Source organism: Pteropus alecto, unplaced genomic scaffold, assembly GCF_000325575.1.
Source record: "Pteropus alecto unplaced genomic scaffold, ASM32557v1 scaffold131, whole genome shotgun sequence".
In the NCBI taxonomy this organism is placed as follows: Eukaryota; Metazoa; Chordata; class Mammalia; order Chiroptera; family Pteropodidae; genus Pteropus; species Pteropus alecto.
The window spans coordinates 17,419,205-17,430,453 of record NW_006434709.1 but is presented as its reverse complement, the minus strand read 5'-3'; positions in this window follow the sequence as shown (position 1 = coordinate 17,430,453).

Here is an 11,249-nt window from a genome sequence, read left to right as displayed (position 1 = left end):
AAAGAGAGTCTAAAAAAATAGTATATGATGTAGTATGTGACGAAGTATAAGGCCAATTGGGGTTGAGTCTTATGCAGGAACTAGGACAACTAGAAATCTCTCTGTTTCTCTGTAGCTCTCTCTTTCCTGTATTCTTACAGAGAATCCTGACTACTCCAATGCATTCCAAGTTTCCATATTCAGTGCCAGTGATACTCAGAAGTGAATGACCTGCTCTCGTTCAACCCCAATTCTCAGTTTCTGGGAGAAAGAATTAGATTGTTTCAGCTTGGACAATCAGCTATGGACAAGGATTTAAGATCACATAGTTTAAATGTGACCATGGTTGGTAGAAAACAAAACCATGGCTTAGAGTTTAGTTATTTGAGAAGAGTAAATGGCTCTTGAATTAGAAAGGTACTCCCCAAAAGTGTTCACTATACCAATTTAAATAAGGTACTAGAACAAATTCTAAAGTGCCATATTTTATCAGGAGCCATATATACTTCTTATATCTCTCTGATATTTCCAGGGAGGATAAAGATTTCACTCTGCAAATGAACAGATACACTGTTTTCATTTTTCAGTTAGCATGCACATGGTATATAAGACCAAAGTATTTCTTGACTTACTTTTATAAGAAAAAATGAAAAAACAGCCTAAAGTCAGCATCTTTTCCTTGACTCTACCACTTTTATAGAGTCATTTGTGTCTACAAAATTCTTATGCCACACACTCTCTGCAATGTTTAGGCAGATCTATATTTTGGGGGGATCTTATGCTGACTTTGCAATAGTGTATTTTCTATTTTTTAGAACTGAGACTACCATATTGTGGACACAGGCACTGGGAACCTCAATATTTTTCATTTGGATGCTAAAATGGCATTAAACATGTTTGCAAATGATATAGCTTGAAGTATGATTGCTTGATTTGAATAAAAAGTTAATGTAGATCCTTGACAAGTGATGCCTACCATATTTAGAGTCCCAAAGACCGTTTGAAGTTTAAAACCAAAGCACAAGTCTTGCTGTGTTTTGGGTTCTTGACTTTACGTTGGTCTCTGCTTAAAGGTACTTGATTTTTTTCCCATGGTTTACAAGTTGGAGAGGTTTTGGAATTGGCTTTCGAAATAACAATTTCCTAGTGTTCTTAGAAGAAAAGTAAAACACAGCTAAAAAATTAAATTTGAAAAGATTAAAGATGTTATTTTGAAATTGCGATAGATTTTCCTTTAAAACTTAAAAGATAAAAATTTTAAGGAATTTAAAAAATTCTAGAAATTGTTACCCTTGTGTTAATGTGTCTAATGTATATGTTCCATGTATTTTCATACTTTCAACTTTAGTAGTAGAAGTTTCTTTTTAAAGAAATATGTTATTTTGTCTTGGTTGGGTGCCTAAAATGAGATCACTTTTCTCTCTTCTAAAGGGTATACCTCATGAACTAGTATGAAACACTGAGTATTTGATATTTTTAAAGCAAAAGAAGGTAATCCACTGAGATTTTTTAAAAGGTCTTTTTTTTAAGATTTTAGAGAACTTGTTAAAAAACACCCACAATCATATTTTAAGTCACATTCCCTCTCCTGCCTCATCTTCCTACAAAATGCTCAAACTGCCAATGTAAAGGAAAAACATAGTCGAGCCAGACAAAAGTATCCAAATGAAGAGAACCTTAATTATGGATGGTGATGGAGGTGGTCAAGAAATTTGTTGATTTCATTGGAAAGACATTTAGCTATTTCTTCCCCAGCCCCCTGAGACACAAAAGCTGGCAATCACAAGTACCCATACTTTAGGTTATAACAATATTCATCCACAGTTGTACATTTTCCTTCATCTTTAACCATTCATTCCTCATTGTTAACCTTCTTCTGACCTGTGATTCTTGGAACGGGATCTGGCAAGGTCTCAGGAACTCATAGGCAAGAAAATAAGCAGGAACATGGATAAGAATGTGATACCTGGACCCCCTGGATTAGCAATGTTAAGCAATAAGCCAGGTCTTCTGTCTCTTCATCTAACCCGAATAAAACCAAGAAGAACAGCAACTTTTTTTTAATGTGATCGCCGAAGGCATTTTCCAGTTTCATTTTTAGCTCGTGACATGACAGCCAATTAGTTGTCATGACAAACATAAATTAGATAACATAAATTTCAAACTTCTATAATTGCTGCTTTTTTAGCCCACCCTTCTCCCTGTATAACAAAAGCTAGACTTTTATTCTGAGTTATGAACATCTCTTATGCTTTGATCTTGGTTGCTACTCATAATAATTATAGCACACTAACTGCCAGTGTCCTTATCTGTAAAATGGGAATGATGACACTACCTGCTTCTTAGGATTATTGTACAAATTAGATGAGACAATGAGTCTACAATGCTTTGTAGCAAGCCTGGCATATAGTAAGAGGTCAAAGAATGTTAGCTATCCTCATGCTTATAACTTTTGTTAGAAATATGAATTATATACCTGTAACATATATTTATAAATATAGTTATATTCTGTCATGAATCAGAAGACTAGGGTTGTAGAGTACTGGCTCTCTCACTAAGAAGCTGTGAGTTCTGGCCTCAGCTTTTTAAATGAAAGGTTTGGATTACATGATTGTTAAGGCCACTTCTGGCTCTAATATTCTTCTGTGTTTGACTTCTCCATAGCCAATGTTTTCTATAACTGCTGGGCTAGAGATCTGCTCTCCACAACCTAGTTCTCTTTGCAGAAATGCATAGATCAGAAGTGAATGTTTGTTTTCCAGGAATCAGGTTGATGATCAGCACTGAGTGTTACTTTTTGGGGGAATTTCTGAGAACACGTCCAGCAGAAAACCTTTATTTCCTTACCAGCGAATATTTTAGAAAAAGAGCTGGTACAATTAAAGTACTGGATAAGCAGTGGAGACTAATGGAAGTTGGTGTCATATCCTAAGGCTTATAGAGCAGCATAATGGTGGCTGAGAGAGGGGGATGGCTGAATTGGAGCAGATCTGGGTGCTAAACCAATACTAACATTCCTTCTGTGCTGTGCAGGCACCAAACCCAAGTTTATATGTAGTTTTGGCAATGGAAGAGAGCAGGATCCCAAAAGGATATTGACAAAAGGCAGTGATAGAAATGAATTGGAGGAAAATGTTGGCTGGAAATTAGATGGGCAGTGGCTTTCATTCAGGAGGCATTTACACAGGGAGCTGACAAGCAGATATAAATGTGTGCAGGGTTAAGGTTAACTAAAAGCAAAATCTCAGTGCTGGAAAGTAAGGCAACATGGGCATGAGGAAGAAACTAATTATGGGGGCTAATTCCTGGACTCTGCTGATCTGGAAATCTCCAAAAATTCTTTCCTCTTACTCTACAATTCAAAAATAGCTTATCAAGTAGCTTCTGGATTATGGAAAATAAATACAAATGTTGCTTGGAGATATAACTCATATAGTCTGTGTATATGGCTGTTGGTTGAAGCAGCCCCATGTTGGAAAATATCAAACAGGCAGCTGTTGAAAAGAACGGCTATTCTAAGTGTTCGGAGTTAGGCATGGAGAGAAAAGGAAACTCCATTATCTCAGGGTTGGGGACAGGCCCCAGAGGGCACGGGGAGTTTGGGGTAAAATATCCCAAAATAGGACTAGGGTGAAAGGGACTGCAGGGAAAACAGTCCCTTTAAATGGATGTGTGACAAATTCTCCTGCATTTTATATTTTATACATATAATAAAATATAATAGAAATACTTTAGTAAATATTCTAAATAGACTTTAATTAGTATACCGAATATATTTAGGACCATATATATATTCAGAAACAATGATTCTGAATTCTTGCAATACAAGTTCATGTGTCAAAAGTGCCTTCTTAAAAAAAAAAAAATTGCCGCCTTTGTTTAAATGACTGCATACCAATTTCTGAGGTCCCTATGGCCTTTGTTAATATGTCCTCATTTTTTCTGAAGATGAAAATTACAACGTTAATGTATTATTTATATTCCCAGTATTTTGACCTATTGACAAAGCCTTCGTTTTTTTTCTACCCTCAACTGTTACTGTAGCACCAAGATCCAAATCAAAGCTATCCATCACAGCCCAGAGTGGACTCCAATCAATGCCAATAAATTTTAAAAGGCAACAGCAATGGTACAAGATTATTAATTTTTAAACAGAAAAATAATACAATACAAAACTACGGCCCCTAGGGTCACTGTTAGCAGTATTCAAATTATGATGCTTTGTTTAAGAAGAAATCATTACACTCCCTTAAACATGAGTTTGTTTTCATTAGAAATAAATACTACTAACTATATTTTCCATCAATCAACAAATATTTATTGAATACCAGTTATATGTGAGATGAAGAACTAGGCATATAGTGGGTACCAGGAGAAGTAACAGACAGAACACAAAAGAATGCAATCTTTGTGCAAAGAGAAAACCTGGGAATAAAAATGTTTAATGTATAAAAGAGATGATTCAATTATGTAGACAATGAGCACTACAGTGTCTACAAGAGAGAAAGATTGATAATGGGTCAGGATGATCAAGGAAGGATTCAATACATCTACAACCTGAACTTGGTCTTGGAAGATAGTCAGATTCGGACCAGCAAAACATCAAAAGGTGGCATCTCTAGAAGTGGAGGTATGGACAAAAACATAAAGACAGGGATATATAAGAAATAATCAACAGACAGTGAGGGGACCAGTTTGACTGAAATGGAAGGCTCATGGATAGAAGAAAATAAAAATAACTCGATAAATATGATTTAGAAGAGATGGTAGAAATTCTTCAACTTTAGACTATCCAGCAAGAAATCTTGTCTGGATTTGTGTTCAGTCACATGAGGAATCATGGTCACAAATATTTTAACCTTTGTATATAATCTAGCTTTTGCCATCTGTTTGTCCTTTTTAGGCATTTGGTATCACAGTCACCTCTGTATACACATATAAAAATTAAGTAAATAAATTACTAGTTCTGGATAAACCATCAACCATATGGTCCAAGTACCTTGCTTTTGGGAATATGTATTTAATTAAGTGTTCAAAAATGACATCTAGACACAGTAACAAAACTCGCAGCAGAGTGGCAAGGCATACCCGCCATGGTGAGGGCTGAGTCCAATTATTTTAAGCATTTAACTAGTAGGTATTGTGATCTGCCAACAACTTCTTAAATTTTTTTCTTCTGATTGTTTCAAAGTTCAGGCTGTGATGCTTAGCACCCAAAGAGTCCAGCCTATTTTGCATCTGTAAAACCCACGGGATATTCAGGATTTAATCTATTTTCTTTCTTCATCATAATTATAGTACAACCTTAACTCAATAACCACAATTTCAAATACTTAGACTTTTTTAAACCATTCTTTTGTAAATCATATGAAAAGGGACATATGTTATTTATTTGTTGGATCCACAACAACCTGCTGTTTCTTGGGCTTAGTACATACCAAACTCACTCTCCTGTACCTGCTTCATCTAGAGTATTGACAACTGGATTATGATTGCTAGAGTAATGGCTCCAAGAACCTTTACTACCACTTATCATCGAAGAACTATTCCATCACTCATTTCATTTACCATGGGATGAATGAAGGTTCAGAAAGTTGGAACGGATCTCAACAACATATACTTCTCTCGATAAGTCACCTTTTATGGTTTCATGACTTTCTCCTGTGCAAATGACCTTTATTGACATCTTAGACCTGCTCTCATTCCCAGTTCCCAATTCCACATTTCCACCTGCCTACTACTACCTCTCAGCTTCTCTCTCACCACAGTGAATGAAATAGACCAGTTGTCTTCTCTTATACAGTTCATATGCTGGTTGAGAAACAGGTATTATATATGTAAACATGGTGATTAATGCTATGGGTGGTGCTAATTTAGACAGAGTTATCAGAGAAGGCCTCTTAGATAAAGTGCCAGGGTATGAACATAGTAAAGGGGAAAGACATGGAAATATCTAGGAGAAAGTTTTTCCAAGATTAGAAAACAACATGTTAAGAGGCCCTGAAGTGAGGTATACTTTGAGTTGGACTAAGAGCAGAGAGGTTAATGGGAAGGAGGACTAGTGGCTGGGTAGTGCCACCCCTATTAAACCTTATGGGAACTTGGTTTGGTCCTTTCTTCTTCCTTCTCAAGACTTTTTCCCTGAGATCTCAGCACTTCATCCCTACACCATCACAGGAACTTTTTAGCAAGTTACTCAGCCTTTCAGATCAGCTAATTTCAAACCATCTGTCCAAACACTACTATACCAACCTTTCAAAGTTGAGTTGTTTTCCTTAAACTGCTCTGTCCCCAAACTTCTATGCATCTAATTCTAACTCCTAATACATTCTTCATGAAGATTTTTCCATTTAATCCCACCCATGTTGAATAATTCCTTTTCTGAATTTCTACAGAAATATTGGCCTTTACCACACATACTTTAATGCAATGAACATTTTTTATATACAATAAGCCCTCACTTAACGTTGTCGATAGGTTCTGTGACTTTAAGTGAAATGACATATAACAAAACCAATTTTACCATAGGCTGATTCATATAAAAAATAGTTAAGTTTCTAATCATCTCATCAATGTTATAACAGTATGATATTGAATGAAAAGACATTGTTTAAGGACCTGTTGTACACCCATTTTCTCTACTCACATTGTAACTTCTTTAATGCAGAAACACATTTATTTTACTCTATTTGGAGAAAGAAAAGATTCAGATAACATTATGATTGATAATACTTAGCACATTACTGGATACTATATAAGATTATAATAATAATATAGAGAAATTCCCATTAACCTTTAATTAAATATAAGCAAGATTCATCAAAACTCTCTCTTTATTGGAAACTTCAAATTGCTAAAAAAATTAAAGATGTTAAAATTCCTTTTGAGAAAAAGAATTTGGAAATGATATATATTTGCATTATATATGCTACACATTTATTTATAATCATATATGACAAATGCATACAAACACACATATAAATTTGATATTCATGTAATACTTTTACAAATAAGTTAATATCTAACATTTATTAAGCACTGGATAGCTTTTAAGCACATTCACATACATTATCGTATGTGAGTCTCAAAGCACATTACTAATAGAGTATTGTTTTGTCATCAGATAAGTTAAGTGACTTATCATAGATCATGTACCTGATGACAGGACATATAATCCCTAAGCTATTCTTTTTTACTATAAACCAAAAATAGTCTAATTATCTGATTCCTCTGATTATTTCATCATTCTACCTTTTTCCATTGATGCGGGAAGGGGGGGAGAGGGGCAAGGGGAGAGGGAGAAAGATTAATTGAATTTTGAGCATTTTTTAGATAATATTTACAAACAGTGTAGTGAATTAGGTATACAATTCTTATAGATTAAACTGAGTGTGGAAAGGTCAGTTGCTGGCACATATAGGTTCATAATAAATATTTGCTGATGAATTAAAGTGTTGCCATATTTTTCTGACTTGAGATGCATTTTGTTGTTTTTATGATTTTTTAGATACTTTACCTCTCATTTTAATGACTGAGATTTCACCTATCTTTTCCCACCTTTGATGAACTAAAGTGAACCATCTATACTTTTTTTTAAAGTCTCTTTTATTCATTGAGGTTTTATGAGGGGGATTGGAAAATATGCGTTGAGTTACTGCCTGACTGCATCATGCCAAACATTGTGGTTACATTCTAGAAATTAGCAATGTCAGTGTGGAATTATCCAGGCACTGCTTGGCAGCAAAATATAGCTAGTGTCAAATTAAAATAGCTAAGCATGATGGATGATAATAAAGGGGAGACTTGGGGGAAGCTCTTTGTGGGTTATTCTCAGAATTACCTAAATAGAAAAGAATACTTGCATATGGTCATATATTATATAGTGAATGCATAGTCATCAAAACTGATAAATATATGAATATATCCACACACTTAAAATTGTAAAAACTTTCATCTTTAGGGATGCTTCACCTTGTTATATCATTTAAGAAGCTCTCCAATGGAACCATGTAATATAGATTTGTCAGCAAATAAGTTGAGGCCCAAGATCAGTGTTTATTAATTTCCCCTTTGTCTAACACATGTAGTTTCATTATTGGGACCCATCATATATGTTGACATAACATTTATTTTTTGTAGCTAGATAGAAAATGAATTTCAAAGAACCTCTCATCTGCCGCTTGCTTGACCTGTTTTCTGCAATATTGTCAGTCCTGCACAGTCATATCCATTATTTCATGTGGCTTCTTACCCTTTTACTCTGTAGCACAAAAATAGGTAATTACTTTTTTACTTTAATTTTTCATATGTCTACAAATTCTAAAAACAATAATGACTTTCAGGTTAGGCACCACTGGCAGTTAATAACCCCTTTTAAAAGGTCTGAGGTTATACCTCAGCACATCTGCCAATTCAGCAGATCATTAAATTCCTGAAGATACTATTTCCATTGGTCATTATGGCCTTTATGGAGAATATGAGCTATTGGTACATCCTCTACCAAATACCTGAGGGTAACTTCTGAACTTGTATCTTCGTCAGTGACTTGAGATACATACATAGTTGATATCATAACATTAAGAAATTCTCAGTCACTAAAGTTCTCATATGACCCCTTAGTGAAATCACATAGATAATTTCAAAGTTCTAAGTGTCTAATCCATAGTGACAATACCGGTTGAAAATCCAAATCTCAATCAGCCTGCAAAGTTTACACAGTACCCCACATTAGAGTGGTCCCTATGGGGACACAAAGTCTGTCTATGAATGCAAGACCTGTCTGGTGGGATAAGACTGATATATTAGTCTTCCTAGGCTGCCATAACAAAATACTATAGAATAATGGCCTGAACAACAGATATTTATTTTCTTTTAGTTCTGGAGGCTGGAAGTCTGAGATCAGGTTACAAATATGGTTGGGTTCTAGTGAGAACTCTCTTCCTGGCTTAGAGATGGCAGCCTTCTCACTGTGACCTCATATGGTAGGGAGGGAGAGAGCTTTTCGTTGTCTCTTATAAGGACAGTAATATTATTATGATCTCATTTAAGCTGAATTACTTCCTTATATCTTTAAATATAGTCACATTGGGGATTAGGACTTCAACATGTGAAATTTTTTTTGCGGGGGGAGGCAGATTCATCCATAGCAGTCTGTATAGTTTTTACAGTTTAAAATATGAGTTTATAAGTATGAGAAAAAAATCTACTAGCATTCTTAAGAAAACAAATTTCTTTATTTAGAACTGAGATGAGGTCAAATCTATTGGTCAGAGGACAGTTCACCTTCATGTCTATGACAATTGCATTTTCCTTTGTTATACCATCTAAAATATCATTTTCCCCCCAAAATAACATAATTAGTCTATTGGTAGATTTGCTTTTCAATATTAGTATGACTTGCTTCTATAAGACATATTATCTGTAAATCTTAAATGCACAAATGGATTTCAGTGAGAATTTAAAGATGCATGTTACATCTAAAGTTACATTGAATGTACATAATAAAGGGTAAGCATATCATTTTAATTTGATGTGTACAACTATCTACATACTTATCTATATCAGAGGACATATGTGCAGATTATTTATATAAAAATGTGCACTGAAGTTCTTCGATTATACCATCCACCATGGTGCACAATTTAGTATAAGCATATCAATGTTTAACTGAAATTATTTTGATAAATCCCAGGTTTTAAAAAGTTGTAAATTATAGAATTAATAATTGTGTTATATTTTTTTAAAAAGTACAATCGTACTATATTCTCCACAGTGCTTTAAAAATGTCACTTGAATTAGAAAAAAATAAAGTTAATTGACTTACAAATAACAGTTAAGAGACAAATCTGTAGTTTTAGGAGTCTTCTACTCTTTCCTGGCATTTATTTGATTTCATCTACTAAATAGTGACAGTGTCATGGAGTCAAAAGAGCCAGGGAGACCTGGATATGAAATGTATATCTACCAGTTGATTTCCCACGTGATTCTGGCTCCTCAACTTCTTTGTCTCAATTCTTTATACATAAAATGGTATTTAATAAAAAAGTTATAGAGCTGCTGGCTGGTTTAATCTTTTTATAGTTCATATAAAGTACCTAACATTGTGTCTTACACATAGCAGGTACTGGATGTACCTTAGTTCCCCTTCCTTCCCCTTCTCTGTTATTATAATACTGAATATAGTACTAAGCTATGTGTAGTTGAAAGCTTTTTAGATTATCGACAGTGCTCATATACACAAGCTGAGACCCGCATAAGCTTGTGGCAGTAAAAATAGGTTCAGTTATCCAGAAAGTATGGGTCCCCTTTATATTCTGCCAATGACAGATGTTCTGGCTTGGGTAGAAGCAGCTCACTGCAAGCATCAGCCCCTTCCCACTAGTCACCATGTCTAAACATGAGCCTCTCTGTTGTTCTAGGTAACCAGTCTTACAGGAGTAAAAGAGGTAAAATCAAAAGGATAAAGAAAAATCAATATTCTCAAAGCTTTAAAGTTCTCATCCTGGTCTAGATCATGCTGATTGAGTATCAATTAAATAAACAGTGATAGCTCTTGTGAACAGGTGACTTCCTGAAGTCATTGTAGAGGCTGGAGCAATGGCAATATTTAGCCCAGGAGAGAAAATGATGTAGTCGTTTCAGGACAAATAAAACTGTCACGAAACCATACTTCATCTAATCTGTCAAGATTTGTGAAGAGGAGGGAAATTTAGAAGCTGAATTTTGCATTATGGAGAGGGAGGGATGAAGTTGAGCACTTGAAAATTTGAAAATACTTATTTCACATCTTTATCCAGCACCTGTTATATAATAAACACTGTGCTAGACATTGGAAATAAAATGATGCATAAAATCGCCATGGTCTTCAGTCTTTACACAACTCACAGTCTAAAGGAATCAAATATTTTAAGTGTTTCCTGATGCTAATACAAAAATCATTTGACTATTAAAAATGTTTCCTGCTGTTTGCCCAAATGGCAGACTCATGTCTTCTCATCTCCTTCCATATGGCTCCCAGCCTAGCTCACCTCAAATCCATTCTCCCCTTCTTATTTATTTATTTTTTTTTTGGTGGAGGGAAATACTTCAAAATTGTATTTATTTGGGCTCAATCTGAGGTGAATCCCCACTTTCTCTGAAAGTATTGTTTCCACAACCATCCATTGGCCACTTTGGAATTTTCTTTTGAGGAAACAGATCTGTCAGCAGGTGTTTGGGGAGAGTTTTTGTTTTAATCTTTTTAAGACCAAAGCCAAGGTCTATATTTATGC